Source organism: Leptonychotes weddellii, chromosome 12, assembly GCF_054177405.1.
Source record: "Leptonychotes weddellii isolate Sample4059 chromosome 12, ASM5417740v2, whole genome shotgun sequence".
Lineage (NCBI taxonomy): Eukaryota > Metazoa > Chordata > Mammalia > Carnivora > Phocidae > Leptonychotes > Leptonychotes weddellii.
In genome coordinates this window covers 50279328-50296968 of record NC_138380.1, presented here as the reverse complement: position 1 = coordinate 50296968, position 17641 = coordinate 50279328, and the positions used below count along the sequence as shown (strand labels likewise).

The window sequence follows — 17641 nt, the reverse complement described above, 5'->3', positions numbered from 1 at the left end:
ACCAAGTTGGCATATTAAAAGAAAAAAAACCAAAACACTAGACTTTCCTGGGAACCTGAATAGGTGAAATACGAGGGTTTTTTAAAGTCTCTGATTCATGTTGGAATTTAATTCAGTGAGCATTTATTAAATCCTATCATATGCTGCATCTTCTCATTTCATATACTTTTACCTCTGATCCCCTCCTCACCAATCCAATCAGCAATTCAGGAAGACGTGTTTTAGAATGGGAAGAGGGCTAAACAAAGCATTGGGGTGATGAAAAAAAGACTTATAAATGATATTTCCTATCTCTTGTTGAATGCTGGCAACCTGTGTAACTTTCTGAGCTTCCTGGGCCCTCATTTGTGTGCATATAAAATGAAAAGGAATGAATAGCATCAGAAGTTGCAGACAGATGACCCTAGAGCTAAGTGTGGCCTGCAGACATGTTGGGCTGGATCCACAATTCGAATTAGGTTTCAGTACTTAAAAGCAAGGACATTTTATATAAAGTTCCAGATTTCCGACTTCACTTGAAAAAAAAAATTGTAAAATCTGCCACTAGTGGGCTGGCATTTCCACATAGCATCAACCGGGTGCTGCTGAGTCGCAGTGGCCTCTTATGTAGATAGAGCAGGCAGTCTCCTCTTGAGGACAGGTCTTATAGAGGTAATTTAGGAAGCTGTTCTACCCTCAAATGACCATTGTCTTCTCTGAAATTTCTAAAACCACTTTTTAAATTTTGTTTTCAGAGTCATCTATTTCTGACTAATGTTGTGCTATATTTATAACAATACAGATAGAAGTTGTTTATGTCTAATGAAAGGAATTCTAGAGTAGTACCCCACTTCGTAGTTATGATACCGTTATTACCACTACTAGCAGGAATATTAGTAATAATAGCAAATATTTAATGATGACGAAGTTTGTGTCTGGCAAAACCCTGAGTGCTTCCACAGGGATTAACTGAAAAAATGCTTACAATAACCTGTTATAATGTAATCTTAGGACAGGACGTTACATTCTAAACCAGTGGTTCTCAAACCTGAGCATGCATCAGAGCCATCTGAGGGCTTGTTAAAACATAGGTTTCCAGGTGCCAATATAAGGTTCGAGAGAGGAAACTATGATAGAATCAGAAAAACAATCACAAAAATATATTAAAACTCTTCATTTACATTGCTTTGCATTTTTTAGATGATGTATTTAACATTTAAGCTTAAAGTTAAAAGAAACAGAGCTTGAAAGTCACACTTGATCCATCACGGATGTGATTTGTGCAAAGAAGAAAACAGAGCACCAACACTGAACCCACACACTAGAGGCTGGCAAACTATTGCTGAGGTCGGAAATGGCCATGGCCTGTATTTGCAAAGACCATGAACTAAGAATGATTTTTACATTTTAAAGGGCTATAAAAAGAAGGAGAAGGAGAAAAAGAAGAAGCAGAAGAGGGGGGAGGAGGAAGAGGATGACGAGGAGAAAAAGCACAAGAAGGAAAAGGAAGAGGAGGAGGAAAAGAAGGAGAAAAAAGGAGAAGAAGGAAAAGAAGAAGGAGGAGGAGGAAGAGGAGGGGGTGAGGGTAGTGGAGGAGGGGGAGCAGGAACCCCAGCAGCAGCAGTGACAGAGGACAAATGGGGCCCTCAGAACCAAAAGTATTTACTATCCTTTTATAGAACAAGTGTGAAGACCCACATTATGCAATAAAAAAGGACGTTGTCCCACTTGCACGGTTTGTCTCCAGAATGCACATTTATTTATGCTGTAAATTAAAATATTCTAGACTTGCATATGTCTTTCTTAAAAAAACTGAAAGACAGCTTTAATTTATTTATTTTTCTCTTACTTAAACTGTCTTGATACGTTGGAAAAAAAGTTTTCCACGTATAGAGGGTGCTCAAAAAAAGACTGGTCTCTGTTCATTTGCCTGATTGAACTCAGATCTGTTTACCTCCCTTTAGTGGCAGGATTCTTCCAAGGCTTTATTCCCGAAAGAGCAATCTTCATCATCGGTCTGTCTGAATCGAATCTGCTCCTGTGGGTTTGGATGTTCCTTACAAATAATCACAAATTCATACAGTTTTACCCTAACCACATTTTTGAGTATATTCATTGACTTATCCATTATTAATCAGGTATCAGCTTGGTGCCAGGCAATGTGCTGGTCATTGTTTCCTATGACCTTCCATGTCTCTTACCTCAGAGCCTCATTTTCATATCAAGCTGAACTAAGGAAAAACCCCTGCATCTGCTTTCTCTCCTTCCTGCGTTGGTCCTTTCCACAGCAAGTGACCCTGCATGCGTTGTTTGGAAGGAGAATTTAATTCACTTCTCAATTACTTTGCTTGATGTAAGTATGACTTCATTCATTAGAATCTTGGCTAGGTGAGGTAGTAGGAAAAGGTAAGCGTATAAAACCATAACCTTCATACATTAGCCAGTTTACCCAAAATGTATAAAGGTACTGGTATTTTTTTGTGTAGCACAGAACAACCTTAGGAAATAGTATTTTTTAAAAAGGGCTTTTAATCTCCAAGGTAAAATAAAGGTGTACTATAAAGCCATATGGTAATACTTTACAACAGCTGGGCTGAGATAGTGTACTGCTCATTTGCACAGTTCTTTTATGTAAGTTAAATGTATTTCTTTTGCTTAATGCAGTTCTGAAGGCAAGGGTATTATTAATTGCTAATGCTGCCCCTGGTATTCCGATATTCACTGCTAATTATATAAACCAGCATACTTCAGTCTTAGTGAACCATTTTTCTTCTGCTCTGAGATATTTGATCAGAAGGAATTCCACCTCTGGAACAACTTGTATTAGGTTAGCCCTCTGGGAAAGTTCTAATTTACAAGATCCTTACTAAAAAAATCAAATCTGTTTCAAAGAGATTACATTATAAATGTAAACTTCCTAATGAGCTTGAGTGAAACGCTGTGGGCTACAACTGGTGAACTTTGAAAGTTTTTACCCTTTTCCTTTTCCTATATATATATTTTATGTAATCTGTATCCTAAGTCCTATAAAGAGACCAGCTGTTACTCCCAGTGAACTGATGCTTGTAGCCAAATCCTGCATTTTCCCTGATATAGATGATCCTTCCCTTTTTATTCTTTTCCTTAAAACAATGTTTACTACTAATAAAAACAGCTAACACTGTGCTGATTATACACCAGATGCCAGGCTCAGTAAGCACTTTTGCATAAACTACCTCATCTGGTATTCATAAGTTAAGTAACTTACCCAAGGTCTCTTAACTCTTAATTAAAGATTAAAAAAATGTGGCGCTTGAGCTTGCTAGAGATTGAGATAGTAAAGAACATATTAAAAACATGAGGAAATCAGATATAGCAATTATTTTCTTTTTTAAAAAATGACAAATATTTCCATCATTTAAATGTCAGGATACTGACTTGTGTGATTTTGGTGTTTTTTCTTTTCTTCTCTTTGCATATATGAAACAGATCAAATTGAAAATATGTCAAAGTAACATGATTTATAGATTATTCTTATTATTATTTCAGTGTAAGTCTCAGGATAATTTTTTTTAGTTTAATTTTATTATATTAGTTACCATACAATACAGCATTCATTTTTGATGTAGAGATCCATGATTCATTGTTTTCGTATAACACCCTTTGCTCCATGCAATACATGCCCTCTTTAATACCCATCACCAGGCTAACCCCTCTCCCCACCCCCCTCCCCTCTAAAACCCTCAGTTTGTTTCTCAGAGTCCATAGTCTCTCATGGTTCATCTCCCCCTCTGATTTCCCCCCTTCATTTTCCCTTCCTTCTCCTAATGTCCTCCATGCTATTCCTTATGTTCCACAAATAAGTGAAACCATATAATTGACTTTCTCTGCTTGACTTATTTCACTTAGCATAATCTCCTCCAGTCCCATCCATGTTGATGTAAAAGTTGGGTATTTCATCCTTTCTGATGGCTGAGTAATATTCCATTGTATATATGGACCACATCTTCTTTATCCATTCATCTGTTGAAGGGTATCTCGGCTCTTTCCACAGTTTGGCTATTGCAGACTTGCTGCTATGAACATTGGGTTGCATATGGCCCTTCTTTTCACTACATCTGTGTCTTTGGGGTAAATACCCCAGAGTGCAATTGCTGGGTCATAGGGTAGCTCTATCTTTAATTTTTTGAGGATCCTCCACACTGTTTTCCAAAGTGGCTGTACCAACTTACATTCCCAAAACAGTGTAAGAGGGTTCCCCTTTCTCTACAACCTCTCCAACATTTGTTGTTTCTTGCCTTGTCAATTTTTGCCATTCTAACTGGTGTAAAGTGGTATCTCAATGTGGTTTTGATTTGGATTTCCCTGATGGCTAATGATGATGAACATTTTTTCATGTGTCTGTTAGACATTTGTATGTCTTCTTTAGTTTCAGGATAATTTTTGAGTGATTACTTATCCTAATAAATACTGTCCCTTGACTGACAAATGCCTTGTACACAATTCCTTATGTGTATGGCTGTAGAATATGAAAATATTCATATTGGTATCTGGCACTAAGCTTTTTGCAAAAGACCAGTGGTCTGTATTTCATGTGACTTGGGTTCAAGGTCCAAATTAATCGCTATTATTACATGTATGACCCTGGACAAATCTCTTCATGTCTGTGGACTCCAATTTCTTTATGTAAGAGTAAAAGAGAATAGTTGAGTTTTACTGTCCCTAAGATAACTTATAATTTCAAAATTCTATGAAGTTTTTAAGTTTTAAAAAATCTTGGTTGTGTGCCCAAATAAAACTGTAGCTTTAGAAGTCTTGCGTATAGCTCCCTGCTTATCTGTTTCTTGCCATCCATTTCTTCCCATTTGATTCCATTCGGCTACTCTATTCTTCCTCACTTAGCTTTTCTGAGATAACAGTGGCTTTGCACAGAGAGACTTCTTCTTTTTTTTTTTTTTTTTTGGTGTGTGAGAGTAAGCTTTATTTCTACTCTCAAACGCTTACAACTTTGCATAAAGCCCTACCTCAGAGATGGCAGAAACTGTAATAAATGATCCACCCCCCCTACACAACACAGCGAATTTTAATGTCCCACCCCCCTTTGGGGGAAGGGAGGTTACACTACACACTTTTGGAGACGCCCCAAAGGTTGTCTGGCACTTTGGTACAGAAAGGATTTGGTCCGATTTCTTACTGGCTTAGGATACTAAAAGGCACAGAAAGTTGGTTGTTCAACCCCTCTGGGCTAGGGTGGGGCAGAAGGTAGACAGGGAGGTGGTCTGGGACAGAAGGGCAGACCATGGGTGTGGGCTCAAGTTCTGGACGACAGAGGTAGTTAATCCTGAGTGGCTGCTGGGGTGGCTGAGGACAGCCTGAGTGCTCAGGGTGGGTAGATGCTTCTCTGGTGGCCTTTGTCTGCCCAGTCTACCAGCTCACTGCTCTGAAACCATAGCTGGATCTCCTTCTGGGCCCCCTCCATGGAATCGCTGGCATGGATGATGTTCCTGCTGATGTGGATGCTGAAGTCCCCCCTGATGGTGCCAGGGGCAGCCTCAGCTGAGTTGGTGTGTCCTACCATGGCCCTTGAGGAGCAGACCACATTGGGGCCTTCCCAGACCATGGCCACCATGGGGCCAGAGGTCATGTAGCTGATGAGGGCTGGGTAGAAGGGCTTCCTCTGCAGATCATGGTAGTGCTCAGCAAGGACTCTCTCTGGTGCCTGCAGCATCTTCATCCCCACCAGCTTGAAGCCCCTCCTCTCAAAACGCTGGATCACATCCCCAACAAGCCGCCACTGCACCCCGTCTGGCTTCACTACAACCAGGGTCTGCTCCCAGGTCCAGGAGGACCCTCCCGAGCTGGGGCGTGTGAGCAGGCTCGGGCCCAGGGTGCACAGAGAGACTTCTTAACTGAACTTCTGTATTGATGGCAGTGTAGAAGAGAGTTAATTCCAAGGAGAAGCTGCCCGTTGGTAGAAACAGAAAGGCAGAGGAGGGAGGAACTTCTAAGCCATCATCCTTTGATAACTACTCAACTTTTTCACACTCTGTCCTTTCCTCACTTGCTTCCTGCTGTCCTTAAGCAAACCAGGCCTAATGCACTTCCTGTTCCTTCCTCGCCCAGATGCAAAAGGTTTAATATCAATACCTCTTCACTCCCATCTGATTCTCAGTGTATCTCTTAAAAGAAAAGGAACTGCTAAAGGCACCTGAAAGCTTGCATCACAGCCTCAAGCCCGGCCTCACTTTGAGTAGTCACCATTCACTGTCAAGGGCACTTTTCAGCCCCAGTATAGGGAAAGAGATGTGAAAGAGGAATCAGCTCTGAATTTTATCAGTAGTTTCTGGGCATGCCACAAATAGATAGAAATTGGAAATGAAATTCTCTTCACCGTGGATGATAGAAGTTAATGTTACTCAAGATGTAGATGGAAAGGGTGGAGGAGATTCAGAAGGAGGGAGATAGTGAAAAAAGAGAAAAAGCAGGAGACAAATTTTGTGAGCGCACTGCATGTTGAAGTAATCTATCAAGTAATAGTTTGCAGATAGAGTTATTTTTCTACTCTAACCTATTGAAGTTTGGGCTCTAATTGAGGGTTTCTCTTTTTTCTCTTAGCATAGGCAGCATTCAGTATTCATGAATTTTGCTTTTTCTAAAGGTACCCTATGCTTCCTTTCTATATATAAAGAGGTTTGCCTATAAGTCCTAAAACTGGATAAATCCTTACAGTAATGGGTATATCAATTGAGGTAAAGAGGTGCTAATTTAGAGAGGTTAAATGTATATTCTGAAATGTTGGTAATTAGGAAAGGTAAAAGACATCTCCTGCATAATTTTTCTAAATAGCCACTCTCCCTGGCTTTCTTAAATACACCATAATAATATGCAGCAGAAAGTAACAAATCAGAGGGCCAGACCTGTGCCCTCTTTTGTGGAGTCAGTAACTATTTCAACCGCAGGGCTCTGACCCCTGCCTCCTTCCCCGTTCATAGTACCCTCTGTGTATGTGTGAGTGGTATTACTTTCTGCTTTGAAGAATTCTGAGATGAAATGGGATGTAAGCTCTCCTCTCCTTCCTTTTCTTCTGATATTATTGTCATTATTCTGAATCTAATGATATGGAGAAAATGGAGTTTTCTGAACAGCTAATGTGAGAATTTCTTTGTAGGGCAAGCTGAGCTCTGCTGAGAAGATATTTTGAAAAGGCAATGGTGGGGAAGAAGCTAGACTGGGACTGGCATTTAGGTTGGTGAAGGAACACTTCAAAGAGGGAAAGGAAAAGAATTGGTGCTGAACACCATGTGGGAAGAATGGTTAGAGCTGTGTGAACTTGTGGTTGGCAGCAGGAAGGAAAGACTTGGCAAAGAGAAATGTCTATTTTTTTAAATGAAATGCCAGTGGGCTGTGAGATGTTACCTACCCACCCCAAGCCACAGTTCCATAAAAATTCAAAAATAATATACTAAATATGCTTGCATTTCTTATGCAAGACAGTGGAAGGAGTTGTGTTTCAGGACAAGATTGGCATTGACTGGAACATATCCAAAAAAATGGAAAGGAACAGTTGACGTCATGGTGTTATTATTCTGAGGCCAAGGTTTTTAATGGATTTCTGGAGAAAATTTCTCTCAGCTTTAGAAGTACACCCACATGCATGTACACCCACAGCATAGGCACCAGATTCAGGTAAGAAATGTTCTTAGAAAGAGCCTCAGACAAGTATGAGAGGGTCAGAGGCACAGCAAGGTGCAGACACCAATGGGTATTAACAAGTGTTTCGTCAAGTACATTAATTTCATCAATGTCTGTATAAATCTCCATTGCATGGTATTATGCCATAGCCAAGCCTTGGGTCTAGCTGCAGTTGTATCACCAATTATAGATTATTCAATTATATTATTTTAGTCAGGAAAATCAAGAAGGAATGAAATTCTGCATTGTTTAAAATTTGCCAGGAATCCTTAGTCGATGAAACAACCATTCGCAAAGGCCTCTCTTCTCCATTATCCCAGTTTTAACTAAACACAGAAACTATTTTGTTAAAATGGATTGCAGACACAAAGAAAAACTATTTCCAAACCCTCCAGTCAGGTGAAAAAAGTTGCTGGCACTTTGTTCAGGGATCTACAGCAGTGTTCCCCGAGCCAGAAGCTCACACAATGCTTCCTGCCTGCCTTGCTACTAGCAGAAATGGCCGTTGGTTGGAAATAATCATTTTTAATAATGCAGATCATCACAAGAGCTCGTGGGAAATCACTCTAAATATTACCCTTGGACTTTAGTATAGAAATATAGCAAAGGGAAATTGTCCCTATGATGCTCAAGGGTTAGAATAATATGGAAAAACCAACTCAGTTCAAATAATTTATTGTCTCTGCCATGCTTTTTGCATAGCACAGCTTAAGCTGTCATTCACCGAAGGGCTATTTATACAGTCTGAAATTCCAAAGGATTCCTGGATTTGTGTTCTTCTCCTCTCTTTAAATGATGCATAATAAGGTACTCTACAGAGGTCTTTTGTAATGAATGTGGAACTGTTTAGTTTGGGCCCCATCAAAGGGATGGAGGAACAGTAACTGGTTGTTTGAAATTTTATATTATAGAAACTATACTCTGCCACCACTTGAATTTGTTAGCATCTTTAAAATAAACTCTATCCCCAGACAAAACCAAATAAATCTTTGTATTCTTGACATTTCACTACAGAGGCCAATGAGAGGTGTAAATAGAAGTCCCAAGGGATAGAGGAAGTATTTTTCCTGGAGGGGCATTCTGGAGGAGATATGCTGGCTATTGTTGATGGTGTTTTTTTCTAAAGGTGGCCAAGTTTTCCTTGGCTTCTTTGACCTAATTATAATGCTTGCTTTCAGCTAGGCATGGCAGTGTTGAGATTTGCGTTGCAGAGTTGTCAAGCCAAATACCTGCTAGACATCTCAAACTGGATGTCCTGCGGAGCCCCAGCTTAACGAGCCCAAACTCTTGCCTCCAACGCCCCACTCCCCGCAAGTTCTTGATATTTCTCCTTCATTCCTCATTCAGCAAGTGGCAAATGATTTACCCAGGCATCCAAAACATAAACATGGGAATATAGTGTGAGGAACAATATGAGGAGAGTGGGAGACACTTGGTGAAGTCTGGGTCATGCTCACCAGATAGTTAAAAATATGGCTTTAACAAGACCAGTGGATTGTATCAATGTCAATATCCTGGTTGTGATTTTATACTGTAGTTTTACAAGGCATTATTATGGAGTGAAACTGGGTAATAGGTATACAGGATCTCTCTCTTTTATTTCTTACAACTTCATGTGAATCTATAATTATCTCATAATAATAAAAAGTAAAAAATTAGTCTCTTGATTCAGGTATAGAAATGCACATCAACAGTGCTCTTTTAAGCATAAATTCTATTTTCACCATATGATAGATGAATGTATAAAATGTGACAGCTAACTTTATTTTTTTATTATGTTCTGTTAGCCAACATACAGTACATCATTAGTTTTTGATGTAGTGCTCAACGATCCATTAGTTGCCTATAACACCCAGTGCTCTTTAAAAATATTTTTCTTCTGTTACTCTAGTCCTTTGGTTTTTCAGAGTATTGAGGAGTAAATCAGATAAACCATAGTCCTAGGGTACTGTTTGATATCCTATACAAAAAAATAGGCACATGGCTGGCTCTTAGTTGACCAAGCATGCTTTCAGTGCTAAGCTTGCACTTAGTAGGTTTCTTCTTTTAGCATGTAATTCTAGCATTGAGAGGCCTTTACCTTCCCCTCCTGAAATGCAATGTGATTTTTCTAATTATGTGTGAGTCACTTTGTATCTCAGATTTCTCAAGGAGTACTGTAGAAGATTAAGATGATTCTATTTATGGATTCTGTTTTCTGCTTGATGACCAAGCCTTCAATTGCTTGAATAGTTTCTGTATGCTGGATTATAGTATTATCTCTAAGACCATCTGAAGACCTCAGAATGGCAAGATATAGTGAGGAATAGTATGCCTGCTTCTTTCTATGTAATGTTTGGGGATGTGGTTTGTTAGAAATAGATGAAGAAATCAAAATGAAGGTCAACTTTACCAAAATAAACTCTCAGCCTATTAAAGTTGTACCATACTCCAAGAAGTATATCCATAATTCCTCAATCTAATGCTTACTTAAAGAAAATAAGCAAAACATGCTGCTAATTTTTTTTTTTTGCAACTGATAAATTTACAACTACTTAGAATTAAAAAAAAACAAACAGTATTTGGGTGAGCTCTTGGTTTGTGAGTGGAATGTCCATCTACCACTTGTTTGAGGGGAACATGGTCCTTTTTGGTGATTTAAACACAAATAAAGATGGGACCCAATAATAGATGAAATATATAAGACAAGAAAAACTTTTCTTCCTTCTGTTCTAGTAGACTGTTTAGGATTTGCTTGCATCAAGTGCTTTGATTTTCCCCTCTCTTCATTTTACATGAGAGGATATATTTATTCCCTGGAAAGCTTAATCTGTAATCAATTATATTTAACAAGTTAACTCAATTTTAAATGATATGATATAAATGAAGATTAAAGCTAATTTAAGGCAGCATTTTTTTACTACTGTTTAAATTAGCATTGGAAGAATCAGAAGGAACTATGTTTTTGATTAAGGTTTGGTTTAGGCTGAAGAGTTTCAATAAGATAATTTTCATAAAACTCTGAATTGGAGCCAATACCTGCTAAAAGATAACAGGATATATTAAAGCCATATTAGATGTTTGAAAATAAAGTTTCTGAAAACCTTTAATCAGGAAACAAACTGTGTTTGTGTGTGTTGTAAAACCTACCCCCATCTTCCACAGTTCAATGTGCTTGTACCCTTCTCTTACCTTACTCCCATTACTTGGATTCATGCCACCATCCACTATGGCCAACACTTCTGGTTTACTGACCAGCCTCCCCTATGTACAGTTTGCATTCTGCCTTAAAATTTCTGATTCATTTTTTCACACTAAAATCAAAATGATCTAAGATAGCATTCTGATCATGGCCAGTTCTCTAACACCTCTTGTACTTTTCCATTGGCCTTAAGATGGAGTCCAAGTTCTTTGCCTTGGTATAGCAGATAGGGTCTGTCCCAGCTCAACTAATGTGATCCCTCACTACCCTTTTCTGGGTACCTCTTCCACTTACTCACTTTATGCTCTATGAATGTGTGGAGCTTTCTCTTATCTCTTGGTCTTTGCAGTATTTTTAAACTCTTCCTGAATTATCTTCCCCCCCGACTTGCATACCTGTCATCTGACTAAGTTCCAAAAATGGCTCCAGTTATGTCTTGGAAATGAAGAATCTCCTGGGTTACAGATGATAGCTTATTTGTCTGTCCTCCCACTAAGTATGAAAGTCACTTAGATCAAGGAGTGGGTCCTTGCTCACCATTATATCTCCCTAATTTATGAGATTTAAAGATTCTTTTGATGGCAAGACACAGCAGAATGACACTCAAATGAATGAAAGGTAGATCTTTGTTATTTATAGCTCCAAAAGAGATTAAGCTGACAGGCAGCGTCACACAGCGTCACCCTGGGACAGGTGAGCAACAAGCTAGAGCTGTTGGGAGCAGCTTATGTATGGCAAGTAGGATGAAATTAGCTGGATTTCCCAGTCTCCTGTAGATTGGCTAATTTGCCCCAAGGTGTCTGGTATCCAGCCCCTGAGTGATTAGGAAAGTGCATAGTGATCCCTGAGTGTAACCCAGTGAGGAAAGTGGTCAGGGTGTGGACATAAATTACCTGCCCTAGAAGGGAGTCTGACTGGTGTCTAGCCAGTATCAAAACTGCACAAGCACAACATTTCAAACAAATGCATTCATGAATGAATGAGTGACAAACCAACAAAATATATCGTGCTATAGTTTAGTACTTAAATTAGGTGTTTAAAATAAATATTTAATTGACACCATGAGTAAAAAAAAATGGATATACCTATGCATGAGTGTATGCTACCATTTGACCCTATAATAATTATTATGCTTTTCTCAAATGTCTAGTTATTTAGAATGGACTTACAAGGGCCCAGTGTCATCTTCCAGTCACTAAGTGACTCTGGACCTGTTTTCACACCTTTAAAATGGGTTTCAGTTTCCTTCTTAAGTAAGGAGAAGTGGTAATGAATTTGATAAGTTTAAAAATATACACTTTGTATTTTCAGAAATATTCATTAGATAATTATATTTGTTCAAGGTAAAGCTACTATAAATATATTTGCTGGTTGGACCCATTTTGATAAGGTCTAGCCAAGAAATAGTTTCTAGACCTAAAAGGCCAAATTTGCTCCCTACCTTTTAAAATGTACTTAAAAATTAGCCTTTTATGAAGCAATAGTCTTCTGGAATATGAGTGCTGAAATTGCAGACAATAATGTTAACACATGAATGAAAAAAATACTTTATGTTTTAAAGTATCTTTTTTGACATCAAGAATAATGTGGATAATTTCCTTCTTCTTGCTGTAGTTGCAATTTAAGAAGCATAATAAATAAAAGTATTTGCAGAGTGTATTCAGATGAACTCTTTTCAAGAACTTTATGAAGACAAACGCTGCTTTTCATCCAGGGGCAAAATAAAAATGTTCTATTTAGCTGATTTTTTTTTCTTGAGATAATATCTTTTGTAATTTCTAGGCTTTTTTTTTACATGGTTAATATTATTTACAATATGATTAAGACTGTGTTAGTCAGGGGTCTCCAGAGAAACAGAACCACTAGGATATATAGAAGAGGAGATTTATAATAGAAATTGGCTTACACAATTACAGAGGGCAAGTAGTCCCATGATCTGGTGCTGCAAGCTGGAGACCCATGAACTGGTGGAGTAATTCAGTCCAAGTTCAGGAGAAGATGGATGTCTAGGCTCAAACAGAGAGAGAGCAAATTCGCCCTTGTTCTGTTTGGGCCCTCAAAGGATTGGACTTGGACAATATTGAGCCACATGGAGGAGTGCCGTCTGCTTTATTCAGTTCACTAATTTAATAGATAATCTCTTCTGAAAACACCCTCACAGACAAACCCCCAAATAATATTTTACCAGCCATCTGGGCATCCCTTAGTCCGGTCAAATTGACACATAAAATTAACCACCTGAAAGACCAAGAAGCTTATTCTATATCTTTCTTATTACATACCATCTTGCCTATGTAAGGTATAGACAAAAATATATTAAAAGTGAAGGGATGGAAAAGATATATCATCCTAATACCAAACAAAAGCTGGTATAGCTGTATTCATTTCACACAGAGCAGACTTCAGAACAAGGCAAATTATTAGGAATAAAGAGGGAATTACCTAACGATAAAGGGGTAGATTTTCCAAAAAGTCATAACAATGCCAAATGTATGTATTCCAGCAAGAGAGTATCAAAATACATAAGGCAAAAATTGTTAAATCTTGACAGAAAATCAGTAAGAGTAAAGTTAAACTGAAAAGCACCATCACTCAACGGTATCTAATTGACATTTATGGAACACTTCACTCAACAACAGAATACACATTCTTCACAAGCTCACATGGAACAGTCACCAAGATTGATCATGGTCAGGGCCATAAAACACATCTTAACAAATTTAAAATAAAGAAATTATACAATGTATGCTCTCACCCCACAATAGAATTAAACTAGAAATTAATAACAGAAAAATAGGTAGAAAGTCCCAAAACATTTCCACATTTTAAAATGCACTTCTAAATAATACATGGATAGGAGTGTCTGGGTGGCTTAGTCAGTTAAGCATCCAACTCCTGGTTTCGGCTCAGGTCGTGATCTCAGGGTCCTGAAATCAAGCCCCACCTCTTGCATTGCCCCACACAGAGTCTGCTTGAGATCCTCTCTCCCTCTCCCCTGCCCCTCCTGCTTGTGTTCTTGCTGTCTTTCTCTGTCTAAAAATAAAAATGAAAATAAAAATAAATAAATAACACATGGATCAAAGAAAAATCCTTAAGAGAAACTATTAAATATTCCAAAGTAAATGAAAATGAGAATACAACTGTCAAAATTTGTGAGATAAAGCAAATGCAGTATTTTAGAGGGCTATTCATAGCATTGAATGCATTTGTTAGAAAAGAAGATAAATCTAAAATCAGGAATCTACGTTTCTATCTTAGGAAAGTAGGAAAACAAAGCAAATTAAATCCAAAATAATAATAAGAAAATAAATAATAAAAATTAAAGCAGAGATCAATGAAATTGAAAGTAGGACATTAATACAGAAAATAAAAAAAACAAAAAAATGGTTCTTTGAAAATATCAATAAAATTGATAAGCCTTTAGCTAGGTTAATCAAGAAAAAAAGAGAGGAGACAAAAATTATGTAATAGATTAATACCTTCAAAAACATAATCTAATAAAACTGAACTTATGTATCTATTAGGGAAAGATACAGTCTGAACAGGCCTGCATCAGTTAAATAATTTTCATCAATAATTAATAATCTTCTAAAACAGAAAGGTCCAAGTCCAAATGGTTTCACTGGTGAATTATAACGTTCAAAGAAGAAATGATACTAATCTTTACAGTCTCTTCCAGAAAATCAAAATGGAGGAAATACTTTCTAACTCATTCTATAAGGACAACATCACTCTCATACCAAAACCAAACAAATATAATACTAAAGAGGAAAACTATAGACCCATATCTTTAATAAGCATGCATGTAAAAATTCTCAACAAAATATTAGGAAAGAAAATCCAACAATTTATAAAAAGAATTACATACCATGACCAAATAGAATTTATTCCAGGTATTCAAGGTTGGTTATACATTAAAAAATCAGTTCATGTAATTCATCACATCAACAAGCTAAAGAAGAAAAATACGTAATCATATCAATAGGTGAATAAAAAGCATTTGATGAAATCCAACATGCATTCATGCTAAAAATTCTTAGGAAATTAGGAAAAGAACAAACATTATACTCAACTGGTAAGAAGGTGGATTTTTCCTTCTTAGATCAGAACAAGAAAAGCTATGCTCCTCTTATTACTCTTATTCAAAATCAGACAAGAAGTCCAAGCTAATGCAATTAGAAAAAGAGATAAAATATATTCAGTTTGAGAGAGAAGAAGTAAAGCTGTCTTTGTTCACTGATGATATAATTCTCTCTATACAAATTCCCAAAGAATAGACATAAAACCTACTGGAAGGTAGCAGGATGCAATATTAATTAATATAATCTTAATATACAAAAGTCAATTGCAATAATTAGCAGTTGGAATTTGAACTGAAAAACACAAAATCAGGGGTGCCTGGGTGGCTCAGTCGGTTAAGCGTCTGCCTTCGGCTCAGGTCATGATCCCAGGGTCCAGGGGTCAAGCCCCACATCAGGCTCCCTCCTCAGTGGGAAGCCTGCTTCTCCCTCTCCCACTCCCCCTGCTTGTGTTCCCTCTCTCGCTGTGTCTCTCTGTGTCAAATAAATAAATAAAATCTTAAAAAAAAAAACCCACAAAATCATTTACATTAGTACCACAAGACCTGAAATACTTAGTATAAATCTAATAAAATATGTACAGGAGCAATATGAGAAAAACTACAAAGCTCTAATGAAAAATTAATGAAGACCAAAATAACTGGAGAGATATTCTATGTTTGATAGATAAATTCAATATTATTAAGTATCAGTTCTTCCCAACTTTATCTATAAATTCAATGAAATCCTAATCAAAATTCCAACAACTTATTTTTGGATTTTCACAAACTGATTCTAAAGTTTATATGGATGCAAAAAGGCAGAATACCCAACAGAACACTGAAGAATAATAAACTGGAAGACTCACACTAACAGACTTAAAGATTAACTATAAAGCTACAGTAATCAAGACAGTGTAGTATAGAAAAAAATAGACAAATAGATAAATAGAACAACAGAATAGAGAGCAATTCAACAGAGGTGGGATAGTCTTTCTAGTAAGTGGTTGTGGTACAATTGGACATCAAAAAATGAATCTAAACATGTGCAAAAAATTGAATCTAGACACAGATCTTACACTTTTCCTAAAAATTAAGTTAAAGTGGATCATAGACCTAAATGAAATACTACACAACTTGTAAAATATAGCATTGGAGAAAAACTGGATGATCTTCTGTTTATCAATGTCTTTTTAGGTACAATATAAAAAACATAAATATGAAAGCAAAAGTTGATAAACTGAGTTTCTTCAAAATTAGAAACTCCTGCTTTCTGAGAAACAATGTTAAAAGAATAAAAAGACAAACAAACTAGGAGAAAATATTTGCAAAACACACGTCTGATAAAGAAATTATACCCAAAATATACGAAGAGCTCTTAAAACTCAGTAAGAAAACAATCAATCCAATTACAAAATGGACAAAAGATCTAAATAGACACTTTACCAAAGAAGATATATAAATGGGCGGTGGGGGGCGCCTGGGTGGCTCAGTCATTAGATGTCTGCCTTCGGCTCAGGCCCTGATCCCAGGGTCCTGGAATCAAGCCCCGCGTCGGGCTCCCTGATCAGCGAGGAGCCTGCTTCTCCCCCTGCCCACCCCTGCTTGTGTTCCCTCTCTGGCTGTCTCTTTCTCTGTCAAATAAATAAAATATTTTTTAAAAAAGAAAATATATAAATGGTAAATTGGTGTATTAAAAGAAGTTCAGGGGCGCCTGGGTGGCTCAGTCGGTTGAGCGACTACCTTCGGCTCAGGTCATGATCCCGGAGTCCTGGGATCGAGCCCCACATCGGGCTCCCGGCTCGGCGGGGAGCCTGCTTCTCCCTCTGACCCTCCCCCGTCTCATGCTGTTTCTCTCTCGCTCGCTCTCTAATAAATAAATAAATAAAATCTTTTAAAAAAAGAAGTTCAGCATCATATGTCACTAGGGGATTGCAGATTAAAACAACAGTGAGATACCAGTGCACATATTTTAAAATGGCTAAGTTCCAGATCACATTCATCATCAAATTCTAGCAATGATGTAGAACAACAGGAATTCTGATTTGTTGCTAATGGGAATGCAAAATGGTATAGCCACTTTGGGAGACAATCTGGCAGTTTCTTACAAAGCTATACATAGGTTTACCGTACAAGACAGCAATTGTGCTCTTAGGTTTTTACTCAAATGAGATGAAAACTTATGTTCACACAACAGCTTGCACATGGTAGGGTATAGCAGCTTTATTTATAAGTGCCAGAAAAACAAACAAGGTATTCTTTAATGGGTGGATGGATAAACAAACATACATCTATAGAGTGGACATCCATTTAATGGAGCAATAAATACATTCATACAATTCAGTAATAAAAAGGAATGAGCTATCCAAGCTACAAAAAGACGTGGAGGAACCTTAAATGCATATAGCCAAGTTAAAGAAGCCAATCTGCAAAAGCTGTATGCTATATGACTCTAACTATATCATGTTTCAGAAAAGGCAAACTATATAGATAGCAAAAAGATCAGTTTGGGGGGATTCAGGGAGAGAGAAGAAGAGATGAATAGGTGGAGCTCAGGGCATTTTTAGGGAAATAAAACTATTTAGTATACTATAAATGGTGAATATGTAACATTATGTATTTGTCAAAACCCATAAAACTATACAACACAAGAAGTGAATCTTATTGTAACTATGGACTTCAGTTAATAATGTATCAATATTGGTTCATCAGCTGTAATAAATATACCACATTAATGCAAAATGTTGATAACA

At 37.4% G+C, this 17641-nt stretch overlaps 1 pseudogene; it reads right to left on the bottom strand.

The window, feature by feature from the left end:
- Positions 1-4902: 4902 nt before the first annotated feature.
- LOC102746914 (nucleoside diphosphate kinase D, mitochondrial pseudogene) lies at positions 4903-10845 on the bottom strand (annotated as a pseudogene).
- Between the last annotated feature and the right edge of the window lie 6796 nt (positions 10846-17641).